The following is a 13054-nucleotide window of genomic DNA, read 5'->3' as shown; positions in this document are numbered from 1 at the left end:
GGTCTCAGACCGTACAAGCCAGCCCAGCACCAGCTTTAGTTGATGCAGCCTGTAAAGAAGTACAGGAAAAATCTGTTACTTTTACCAAAATAATAATTTTACCAATTTTTACATAGTTACTTCTGATGCTTGCAGTTAAAAGTAAAAGTGGCAGAGAGACGTAAATGATGATTCCTCAGTAATCCTGGAATAGGGTTTTGCAATTGTAAACCTCGTTACACGAACAGTGGATCATCTCATCTTAAATTTTGGTGTTCAGGGAATACAGCCTATGAGAACAGTAGAGTTGCCTGTGCTTGTTGAATTGGTTACTAGTCTCTAGCCAAACAGAACAGTGATGAGTTCAGTCACTTTGAAGCAGAGATGAAACTGAAGCTGGTTACAGTTCTTGGTGAACAGACATATGTCTCTATCACAACAGACTGCTGGGCATCCCATGGAAAATTTTACATTGTCATGACAGTCCACTGGATTAATAGTCTGGATTTAAGACTGAAGAGTTTCCATACATATGACATTCTTGCATTAGTTCTTGAAGATATTCAGAGTTTGCCATCAAACAAAAAATAGTTATGACAACAACAGACAATAATTCCAACTTTGTGAAAGCCTTCTTTGTAATTGGACAGCATGACAATGATAACAAAGATGAAGATGCAAGTGATGAATTAGCACCACTAGTAATGCAGATGATAATGACAACGATGATGGTAAAGCATTTTTTGCTATAAGGAGGTGTTTCAGACAGAGATTCCCTTGATCAATATCTGCAGACCCAGTTAAAAGGCATTGGTAATATTGTGGACTGATTTGAAGGAACTTTTTTATCAGACTGAACAATCCACTTCCTGATAGTGCAAGCTGAAGATCTTTTTAGCTGTGGTGGATTAAAGACTCACAAGCGCACTCACATGAGTTAACAGTCATTTTCAAAATGTAGTTTTACTAAAAGCGAAGTAGATTGAATTGCAGAGCAATAAAATTGTTGGGATAAAAATGTTAACAATAGTTGCATTCACTGTAGTTATGGTACTTTTATTTTTTACTCAAAAAGTATTACATTTAGCAGTAACTTTTTTACGTTTACTTAAGTAAAAAAATGTTAATGTGTTCTTCATTGTACTTTTACTTAAGTATTAAAATATACATTTATTTTTACTTTTACTTAAGTACTTTGAACACTGGTGTTCTGCGCCCTAGATCTGCGAGTGGAGTCAAGTTCTGTGGGGTGCAGTGGCCACCACAAATCCATTAAATCAAAAGAAGTGCAAAAGAAGCCAACAATTGCCATCCAGGCCTAGAAGAGCTATTTTGTCGGTCCCACGTGGTACTATCTATAGTAGGATCCATAAGAAGATTCATATCCCCTGAGAGAAGATCTTTACCATAATAGTGGAGCGTACACTTCAACAGAGAGGGGTAAAAGGAAGGCAGATAAGGAGTAGGACCATATATTTACCAGAAGATATAATTCCCTCCCCTGTAACCACAGTTTTAGCAGAAAATAATGCCCTCAGGATCTTTAAATAGAACCACTGCAGTACAAGCTAAAGTTTGTTTTGGGGTTTTTTTTTTTAATAAGTACTGCCACACCAGTTGTTGACATAAATATTTTTTGTCTGGATCCTGGTGACTAGAATGGCAGATCATTTACCCTCTTTAATTTGTGATGAAGTGGGCTTAAAAGGTGCTACTAGCTAGACTTCCGGTGACGTCATCGCCTTGATGGCAGCCTGAGCTTGCAGCTCCCGGTTCACCCCGCTAATAAAGCGAACATTGGCGATTTTCTTACCTGAATTCCTCTCATATCACATGCTGGTGGTGTGTAGTAGCTGGAGCGTTCTCCGATGTCTCAAAAACTGAAAAATATAGCGGCTAAAGGGGGAGCCCAGAGCAGCCAGCGTGTCTCCAAGACGGGAATGCGCCATGTGTCCCCGCAGCGTGAGGAGGCCTCCGATTCTGAATCAGTGCGTTCGGAGGAAGAGTGCGGTGGCGAACAGGAGGTGCATTTTACCAAAATATTGAAAGATCTACGGAAAGACCTTGCCCATATGAAAGCGGACATTGTGGAACGCATTGACCACTTCAGAGGAGAGCTGAAGGAGGTGGGGGCCCGTATTGATGACCTCGAGGTTCGCGTCAAGGAACAGGGCGAAGCAATGTCCCAACTACGTCGGAAGGACGAGGGATTTGAGAACCAACTGGCAGATCTGCAATATAAGGTAGATGATATGGAGAATCGGGGACGTCGGAACAACTTGCGTTTTCGAGGTGTTCCAGAAGCGGGGGAACAAGAAGATGTTAAAACAATTGTACAAGAACTGTGTAAGCAGCTGCAGTCAGAAACGCTGGATAGATCCATACCGGAAATTGAGCGGGCTCATAGAGCTCTGGGGGCACCTCCACCTAATAAACCTAGAGATATTGTGGTGAGATTTCTGAAGTACACAGACAAGGAGCAGCTTTTTATGTTAGCAAGACAACATAAGGATCTACAGTTTAATGATACTCCTGTGCATGTGTATCAAGACTTGTCTGCCTTTACTTTACGAAACGGAAGCTTATGAAGCTCATACTGGAAGCGTTGGGCCAACATAATGTGAAATACCGTTGGGCTTTCCCATTTGCCTTGTGTTTTACTATCGCTGGAAAACATCATAAGGTGCGTACACTGAAACAAGCACAGAATATCCTACAGAAGACGGGAATCATGGGGCCTGAGAGTGAGTCACCTATGGAGCTGACTACAGCCCAGGATAAAGTACGTCAGTGGCAACAAGTCTTTAATAAAGCAAAGAAACCGCGGTTGAACACATCTAGCTGACTTTTGGGATTGCAGAAACTGGTGTGTTTAGCCACTACCAGGACACAGAGTTCGGTATGAGTGATGCATGAGGATACACGGAAGATATGTGTGCTTGATTTAAGGAAGGGGTCGGGGTTGTTTGCTGTTGGGTGCTATAGGGTAAGGTGAGATGTTTACGTCTGGGGTTTTGCGGGGGGTGGGGGGGAAGGGTCCCTCTGTCACTCACGCAAAGAATGCTAGATTTGTAGTGGGGAGGGGGAGTGGGGGGTTGGGATGTTAGAGTTTCTCCCAGGGATGATTGTTCTGTATAAGAGAGCTTTATGTGGCTGTACGACTGCCTTTAGTAAATGACTTTTCAAATGAGAATTGTAACCTTTAATGTGAAAGGACTTAATGTGCCAAGAAAGAGACAATTGATCTGGCAAGAAATACTCAGACTGAAACCCCAAGTTGTGATGTTACAAGAGACACATTTGAAGCGGGCTCATGAGAAACTGTTTCGCCATGCCTCCTATTCCAAGAGTTTTTTTTGCCTCCGATACTTCAAATAAGAAACAGCGAGGAGTTGCGCTGCTTTTCCATTCAGACCTCCCAGTACAAGTACAACAGGTGAAGAGAGACCCGAAGGGCCGCTATGTGCTGGTTATAGGATTTGTGGACGATAAGGAGATAACCTGGGGGGGGGGGGGGGGTGTATGCTCCCAACTCGGGGCAATCTTCCTTTTTCATGTCATTACAAAAACAAATAAATTTACTAGCTGGGGGTCAGCTTATCCTGGGAGGTGATTTTAACGCTACCATGAACCCTGTTGTGGATAAATCTGGTCTGGTATCTAAGGGAGATACAGTTCTCGCTAAAGCGTTGAACAGGGTTACTAGTGAATTGGGTTTGTTTGATTCCTGGAGGGATTGCCATACTACAGAGAGAGATTACACCTTCTATTCCTCTCTGCATGACATCTATACTCGTATTGATTATCTTTTTGTGGATAAGACTCTGGGGGGAGTGATTCAGGACACCAAGATTGGTAATATAACAGTACCTGATCATGCCCCCTGCTGGGTGGATATTCAATGGCCCACGGAGACCTCTACTGGGGGTAGATGGACTTTTAATAATACTTTAACACAAAAGGGGTTCTGTATGGAGTATATTGAGGTGCTTAAAGAATACTTGCATTTCAATGTGGATTCGGGGCCATCTATAGCAGTGGTATGGGATGCCCTTAAAGCAGTTTCACGAGGCCATTTTATGAGGGTGGCGGGGAGGCTGAAAAAAGAGAGGGAAAAGGAAAAGCAATATTGGAGGGGTCAGATCAGAGAGTTGGAACTTAAGCATAAACATACTGGTTCCCATAGGACTTATAAATCTCTACAGATGGCTAGATTACAGTTAGACACCCTGCTTTCTAGGGATCTTGAGTTTCTTAATGATAAATTGCGACTCCATGGATATACTACCCGCAATAAGATTGGGAGACAATTAGCATTTAAACTGCGCAAGCTGCGAGTAGAGAGAACAATTTTTCGAATTAAAGGGCCTAGAGGTGAGATTAAGAAAACATCTATGGATATTAGAGAACAATTTTGTAAGTTCTATGCTGACCTTTACACTAGAGATTCAGCGATACAGATGGATGACATTCGGTCATACTTAGATACTTTAGAGTTACCAGTCATGGCCTTGGAACACAGGGCTCGATTGGAGGCTCCGACTGAGGTGAAGGAAGTGATCCAAGCCATTAAAACCTTGAAATCTGGAAAGTCGCCAGGTATAGATGGCTATACTGGCGAATTTTATAAAGCATTTGCATCTCAATTAGCACCAGTGCTTGCTGAAGTATTTAATTTTATCCGTGACGGGGGTTCCCTTCCATCTACAATGGCACAGGCTTGGATAGCTGCTATTCCTAAACTTAATAAAGATGTGACCGAATGCGCATCATACCGACCTATATCTGTATTGAATGTGGATGTGAGAATAATGGCTAAGGTTTTGGCCGTTAGGCTCAATGTGGTTTTGCAGACTCTTATTCACCCAGATCAAGTGGGTTTTGTTCTGAATAGGCAGGCCTCGGATAACATCAGGCGCACTCTAGACATTATGTATATAGCGAAGCAATGAAGGACACCCTATTGCTTGCTAAGTATTGATGCAGAGAAAGCATTCGATCATGTTCATTGGCAGTTTCTTTATCAGGTCTTAGAGAGATATGGATTTGGGTCCAAATTTCAGAGTTGGATTCAAGCATTGTACGCGTCTCCCAGGGCGTGTGTCCGGATCAATGGACAGGTTTCCTCTTTTTTTGACCTTCAGTGGGGTACCCGGCAGGGGTGTCCCTTGTCGCCCCTTCTTTTTGCCCTTGTAATGGAACCTTTGGCCGTTACTATTAGAGATAACCTCAGGATACGGGGGATTGCGGTTGGCCAACTGGAATCCAAAATTGCACTTTTCGCAGATGATATTCTCCTGACCCTTCCCCCCCCCCCCCCCCCCCCCATGGAATCTATGTCGGAGGTCTTTCAGGAGATAGAGGCGACGGTCAGGTGTCTGGGTTTAAAATTAATGTTACTAAGACGGAGGCCATGGCAATGGGGTTGACTGCAGAAGAGTATGGTAGATGTAAACAACAATACCCCCTAACTTGGGTGACGGAGAGTATGAACTACTTAGGGATCCATCTTATAAAGAGCTTTGAGCGTCTGAGTGATGCTAACTATGCCCCACTGTTGAATAGGATTAGGATTGACCTGGACCATTGGGAACACTTGTCCCTATCGTGGTTTGGTCGCATAGCCACTATTAAAATGAATATTCTCCCCCGCTTACTTTATCTTTTTCAAGCTCTACCCATACCAATTAAGGGACAATTACTCCAGTCGATGCAGAATCGCCTACATAAATTTATTTGGCAGGGAGGCAAACCTAGACTTCCCCGTGCTATTATGTATAGGGCACGTAGGACAAAGGGGAGATTGGGTGTTCCTAAATTGGACCTTTACCATCTGGCTGCACAAGCCAAAGCTGCTGTAGAGTGGTTCCAGGAGCCAATGCATAAGTTATGGGTACAGATGGAGCAAAGCTTGGTTAGAAGTCCCTTGAAACTGGGACACTTGCTTTGGCTGGCCCCTGGGCGACGCTATTTGGGATCTACTATGTCTCCTATTATTCAGTATACATTTACATGCTGGGATAAATTGGAACGTAAAAAGGGTTCTTATAATTCTCGTTTGTCCCCTATAGCATATCATTCAGCCTTTCCACCAGGATGTGTTCCCTCTGCCTTTACTAGATGGAGGCGACAAGGGTTAGATTTATGGGGGCAACTAGTGGCGGGTACTGGATTTGTTCAGTTTGCTGACCTGGCGGGTACCTACAGATTGCCTCACAGGGATCAATATGCCTACAACCAACTTTTGCATTTCTTTCAATCTCCTGGTATCAGGGAGAAATTGTTCGCGGAAGTGACCTTTTTAGAAGAAATTTGTGTTCGGCATGAAGGCTCTAAGGGGTTGATAACTTTGTTGTATGGATACTCGAGAGATTCTCTGCCTGAGGCCAGTCATTACCGTACCAGATGGGAAAAGGAATTAGGCGTGTGCTATGAGGAAGCTGAATGGTAGAAAATGGAGAGAGCAACTGTTAATTGTTCCCCAGCAGTTAATATTCAAGAGAATAGTACTAAAGTTTTATATCGTTGGTACCTCACACCATCCCGTTTGAGTCACATGTTTCGAGGGGTTTCGTCCCTTTGTTGGCGAAACTGTGGCCAAAGGGGTACCCATGGCCATATTTGGTGGTCATGTCGGAAGGTGCAGGCTTACTGGAAGGCGATTCAGTGGAATGTACAGGTGTGGGTGGGCTACCCTATTTCTTGGGATCCAGCTATGTTTTTGTTTAATAAACATGTTCCTGGGGTGCTGGGAGGGAAGCGGATCTTAGTTAAACATTGCTTTAGTGCAGGTCGGTTGGTGATTGCTCGATCATGGAAGCAACTTGGGTGTCCTTCAGTGAGTAAGTGGAAGGCTCTTCTGGAGTATATTGCTGAGAGAGAGCGACTGTGGGCTAAAGAGAAGAACACTTTGGCTAAATGGAAACAGGTATGGGCAGTTATGGGTATTTCCTAGGTTATTTCTGACGTGAGGATTGGCAGGATATAAAGGTGGGGATGTCCCTGGGAAGAAGGGTTGGGGGGTAGGGTTTAGGGAATTTTACTTTGGCTGAGGTTTTGGTGTTGATAATTTTGTTATAAAATGTTAAAATGTAACTGGGAATGGCTTTGTATTAAGAAGGTGTTCTGTGACAGCAGAGACCTTCGGAGAATTGGCTTTGTCTACTGGGAATGATTGGCTGTGTATATGTTATATTGTATATGTGATAAAGTCGTTCAATAAAGCTCCTGGTTAAAAATAAAAAAAAAAAAAAGGTGCTACTAGCTATGCCTCATGCTCAATCTAATCGACACCTAAGTATGCTAGTGAGCCTTGACACCAAGAAAGCCTTTGATAATGTCGACTGCCTTATCTTTTTCAGACATGCAATATGTGGATATAGAGAGATGATTTCTTCAGGCCATTCGTCTGTTGTTTGCTGACCCTACTGCATCAGTTTTGGTCAATGGGGTAAAGACAATCTTTACGGCGTGGCACCCGTCAGCTGTCCACTTTCCCCGCTACTTTTCTTATTGTACCTGGAGCCCTTCCTGCATACTTTCCAGAGAGAAAATAAGATTCAGGGAATCCAGATTTGACATTAATGCAGCTCCACATTTCTTTGACTAGGCTCTTGAATATAGTTGATGAGTTTTACTTTTATTCAGGGCTTACACTTAACTTGCAAAAATCAGTAGCCTTACCCTTGCAAGATACGGTGTGGAGGAACTGGGTGAGTCCATTTCCACTGACCTGGGCAGAGTGTTTTATTAAGTATTTATTTTATTTTTATTACTTTTGTACCCCGTGCTTTCCCACTCATGGCAGGCTCAATGCGGCTTACATGGGGCAATGGAGGGTTAAGTGACTTGCCCAGAGTCACAAGGAGCTGCCTGTGCCTGAAGTGGGAATCGAACTCAGTTCCTCAGTTCCCCAGGACCAAAGTCCACCACCCTAACCACTAGGCCACTCCTCAAGAGGAATATAGACCCTTATTGACTGCTAAGAACAAACTGCAGATCTAGCAGAACCTTTCACTGTCTCCAATGGGGAGAACTGCGTTATACAATATGATGTTAATACCGCAATGGCTTTATGTATTTTAAACGCACCCTTGGTTTTTTCAGTTGCACCTACAGAAAGATATAAACAGGATGGAGTCGGTCTAGAGGGTGGCTACAAAATTGGTAAGAGGTCTCTGCCATGAAACGTATAGAGACAGGCTTATAAATCTCAACATGTATATGCTGCAAGAGAGGCAGGATAGAGGGGATATGATAGAGATGTTTAAATACCTCACTGGCGTGAATGTACAGGAGGTTAGCCTTTTTCAAATGAAGGAAAACTCTGGAATGAGAGGGCATAGGATGACGAAAAGAGGAAATAGGCTTAGGAGGAATCTAAGGAAATACTCTTTCATGGAAAGAGTAGTGGCATAGAATAGCCTCCCGGTTGAGGTTGTGAGACAAGAACTATGTCAGAATTTAAGAAAGCATGGGACAGGCATATGGGATCCCTTAGGAAAAGGAGGGGTTAGTGGTTGCTGAGGAAGGGCAGACTGGATGGGCCTTTTGGCCTTTATCTGCTGTCATGTTTCTATGTTTTATAAGCAGCTGACCAAACTTCTTAACCAGCACTTGTAGTCTGGAAAGAGGGTTTGAACAGCATTGTCCAGAGTCTATCTGCCCAGAGAAAAGGGGGGGTGGGGGTTGGCTTGTTAAGTGTTAGGTTATTCTCTTTGGCCTGTAGCATGAGGCATATAAACAACTGGTTTCATAAAGTAACATTTCTCTTACACACCAGTTGAACTTTTTTTTAACCCAGCCTTTTCATTTCAGCTGTGTGTTACATGGCACAGCCCCCTCCTTCAGGTCACTTTTTGCAGTGCTATCCTATTTATAAACCTAGGAGGTTGGCCTGTCAATGGGTCAGTAAAACTCTTCGTTTATCTAATGTGGTGACCCTGTTTTTGTCCATACAGGGTAATGGAAAATTTTCTCTTGGAATTACTGCAGTACCCTTTAAAATTTGGCAAAGTAAGGGTCTGTGCTTTTTATTTCAAGTGGTTGTTGATGATGGGAAGCTTCAATCCTTTGAATCTCTCTGTGCAGATTTTGCTTTGAGTAGATCTGATGTTTTTTCTTACTTGCAATTGCAACACTATCCACCTTATAATCGAAAGAGAAAAACGCCCATATTCCAACCTAATCGGGAGATGGACATCTTTCTCTCGCGGGCGCCCAAATCAGTATAATCGAAAGCCAATTTTGGGCGTCTTCAACTGCACTCTGTTGCAGGAACGAATAAAGTTGACGGGGGCGTGTCGGCGGCATGGCGAAGGTGGGACTGGGGCGTGGTTATCTGCCGAGGAGAGATGGGCATTTTTACCGCGATTTTGGGTCACTTTTTTTGGACCCTTTTTTTCACGAACAAGTCCCAAAAAAGTGCCCCAACTGACCAGATGACCACTGGAGGGAATCAGGGATCACCTGCCCTGACTCCCCCAGTGGTCACTAACCCCCTCCCACCAAAAAAAAACCACTTTACAAACTTTTTTCCCCCCGCCTGTATGCCAGCCTCAAACTCCGTACCCACCTCCATGACAGCAGAATGTGTTCTATCCTCTGACAGCCTTTCCTTGGTTCTGATGTGGGTCTCGGGTGAGTGTGACACCTTTTCTGTTAAGGGCACTGCAGAGTCACATCAGCAATGCATTGTGGTGGGTGTAGGGTATTGGGCTCCGTGATTCCACTAGCTTGTGTTAAATGCTCACGATGTTGGTAATTTGTAGGCTCTACTCCCATGGTGCTTTTCCCTCCGCTTACTGGATCAGAGTGTGCCCTGTTTTGTTTCCGGTAGTCCATGAGGTAGTGGCCATTTTTGTAAGCCAGTTTTAGATCCTGTTCATGTGTTAGCCACGTTATAGCACTTAGTTCTTACCTTGAAAGTTGCTGAAAGAGGGCATTGTACACCATTCTGCAAGCTCTGACCTACTGCTAATCTCAGTACCAGCGAGACTCGTTGCCAGGGGGCACAACCTCTGATTTGCAGTTAACTGTGAGTAAAGGTGCTTATTCAAATAAAGGATGTTTTCAGCGAGATTAGTCTTCAGGTGTCAACTGCTGTGCCAAGGTTATACAGCAGCAACAAGTCCTCTCCCTGGAGCACTTTTAGTGGGTACTGCAGTGCACTTCAGGCAGGCAGACCCAGGCCCATCCCCCCCCCCACCTGTAACACTTGTGGTGGTAAATGGGAGGTCTCTGAAACCCATTGTACCCACATGTAGTTGCCCTCTTCAGCCCTAAGAGCTATGGCAGTGTTGTACATTTGTCCCTCCCACGACCAAATGGCTTGGATTAGGACGTTTCTGAGTTGGACATTTTTATTTTCCATTATCGCAAAAACAAAACAAAAAAAAGGACCAAATCCATGGCATTTGGTCCGTCCAAGCCGTATTTTCGAAACAAAAGATGGACGCCCATTTTTTTCGAAAATACGGTCTGTCCCGCTTCTTCACGTACCCGTTTTCAGACATAGACGCCCATGGAGATGGGCGTTCGCGTTCGATTAAGCCCCTCTATGTCCGCTCTTTGCCAATGATCTCCCTGACCTCCGAGGTACATGAAACTTTTACGGAATCATTTAGTTTGGAAGCCCAATTGCAGGTACCTCTGTGTTGTCATCACAAGTATCAGCAGGAGATTCTACCAAACTGTAGTTCTGCACCTCTTGCACAGAAGTGGACATCTGAATTGTCAATGCCCACTACTGAGGAGCATCTTAAATGAAGTTTAACTATGAATCGTTCACTCACCAGCAATATTTTACATTGGGAATTTCAATACAAGCTTGTAATGTGGTTGTATATCTCCTCACACTGAGCCTTTCAGGCTAGATTTGGAACGTCAGACCACTGTTGCAAATGTCACCAGCCTATGGTGAACCTTGGACAAAAGTTCTGGACTTGTCCCCTGGTATCGAACTTCTGGCAGGTGGTCGGGACTCATGTCTCTGGCCTTTGTAAATCTCATTGGACCCCGAGGCCTTCATCTTTATTTGTGGCTTTGGATATTGTCCACCCTATGCCTAAGGGTTTTACAGGCTTTGAGGCATATTTTCAAAGCACTTAGCCTTCCAAAGTTCCATAGGTTTCTATGGAACTTTGGAAGGCTAAGTGCTTTGAAAATATGCCTCTTTGTGAAGCACTCTATTTTGATGGGAAAGAAATGCATCCTCCAATGTTGGCTTTTATTGAAGCCACCTACGTTGTCCCAATGGCGTGTTTTGATGATTGCAAAGGCTGCTTTGGAACATCGTGAGATTACATAAGTACATAAGTATTGCCACACTGGGACAGACCAAAGGTCCATCAAGTCCAGTATCCTTTTTCCAACAGTGGCCAATCCAGGTCACAAATACCTGGCAAGATCCCAGAAAAGCTCAATACATTATATGATGCTTATCCCAGAAATAAGCAGTGGATTTTCCCCAAGTTAATTTAATAATGGTCTATGGACTATTCCTTTAGGAAGTCATCCAGACCCTTTTTAAACCCCACTAAGCCAACTTCCTTTACCACATTCTCTGGTAACAAATTCCAAAGTTTAACTACACGTAGAGTGAAGAAATATTTTCTCAGATTCGTATTAAATTTACTACTTTGTAGCTTCATCACATGACCCCTAGTCCTAGTATTTTTGGAAAGACTAAACAAGCGATTCAAGTCTACCAGTTCCACTCCACTCATTATTTTATAAGCCTCTATCATATCTCCCCTCAGCTGTCTCTTCTCCAAGACGCTTCAGCCTTTCCTCATAGGGAAGTCATCCCATCCCCTTTATCATTTTCGTTGCCCTTCTCTGTACCTTTTCTAATGCCACTATATCTTTTGAGATGTGGCAAACACAATATTCGAGGTGCAGTCACACCATGGACCAATACAAAGGCATTATAACGTCCTCACTTTTGTTTTCCATTCCTTTCCTAATAATACCTAACATTCTATTTCCTTTCTTAGCCGCCACAGCACACTGAGCAGAGCATTACAATGATAATCAACAACGACACCGAGATCCTTTTCTTGGTCGGTGACTCCTAACATGGAACCTTGCATTATGTAGCTATAGTTTGGGATGCATCACTTTGCACTTGCTCATGTTAAACGTCATCAGCCATTTAGACGCCCAGTCTCCCAGTCTCGTAAGGTCCTCTTATAATTTTTCACAATCTTCTTGCGATTTAACAACTTTGAATAACTTGAATTGGATTCACCAGCCAGAAAATGGTTTTGTTTAATCTGGGAACCTTTTTGGAATTCTCTTTCTTATAGACAGCCCATAGTAGGCTTCTCAACACCTAGGAATTTTAATAGACCTCAGTAGTTTGATGTTCTGTTGGACTGTTTTGGATCCCTATATGTCATACATACCTACTTTGTTTGGTTTTGGGGAGTGGGAGGTAATGGGGTATGGTAGCTATGAAGAGATGGTATATATTGTTACTCTTTTGTCAAATTACTGCTGAGTTTTATGAGCACTTTCTGTACTTTCAGTGATCTTTTTCATGGCAGATTCCTGTTGTACTTTATATACTCTTTTGGTTTAATAAAAATCATTTTCAAAAAAACAAACAGGGGAAGTTTAAAAGTGTTTATGCATGGAAATGCCTTGTTGTAGCACTGCCTGGACTTTAAATGGGTAAAAGCAAGTTCATAATGCCAGCTCATGCATAGTTTTACCCAGAGCCAACAGAGAAGTTTCCTGGGGTAGAGCTGAGGCTGGATATGGATTTACAAGCACACTTTTTAATTTTCGGAAATATGCAAGTTAAAGTGTCAAGAAAATGTTGTGTGCATTAAACAATTACATCTGTTATGTGCAGGTATTTCAATGGGATAATTTTCAAAAGGAAAATAGACATACTTTGCCTCTGAAAATTGGTCTAATTCATGCACATATCTGACAGCACAAAATTAGCTTCTCAGGAGATAACTTTATCGGACATTTGCACATGTCAATCACTGTTTTACACATTCAAGTAGGTGCTTATAACATTTCCTAGGTGTACACATGGATAAAAATAGCACCTACTTTTATG

At 43.1% G+C, this 13054-nt stretch overlaps 1 protein-coding gene across 2 annotated transcripts in view; it reads right to left on the bottom strand.

The window, feature by feature from the left end:
* FBXL19 (F-box and leucine rich repeat protein 19) overlaps positions 1 to 13054 on the bottom strand; it is a 264694-nt gene that overhangs the window by 205310 nt on the left and 46330 nt on the right. The gene's annotated exons all lie outside the window — the stretch shown is intronic.

Source organism: Microcaecilia unicolor, chromosome 7, assembly GCF_901765095.1.
Source record: "Microcaecilia unicolor chromosome 7, aMicUni1.1, whole genome shotgun sequence".
Classification (NCBI taxonomy): domain Eukaryota; kingdom Metazoa; phylum Chordata; class Amphibia; order Gymnophiona; family Siphonopidae; genus Microcaecilia; species Microcaecilia unicolor.
The sequence above is the reverse complement of the archived record's forward strand: the minus strand, read 5'-3'. Positions and strand labels throughout refer to the sequence as shown.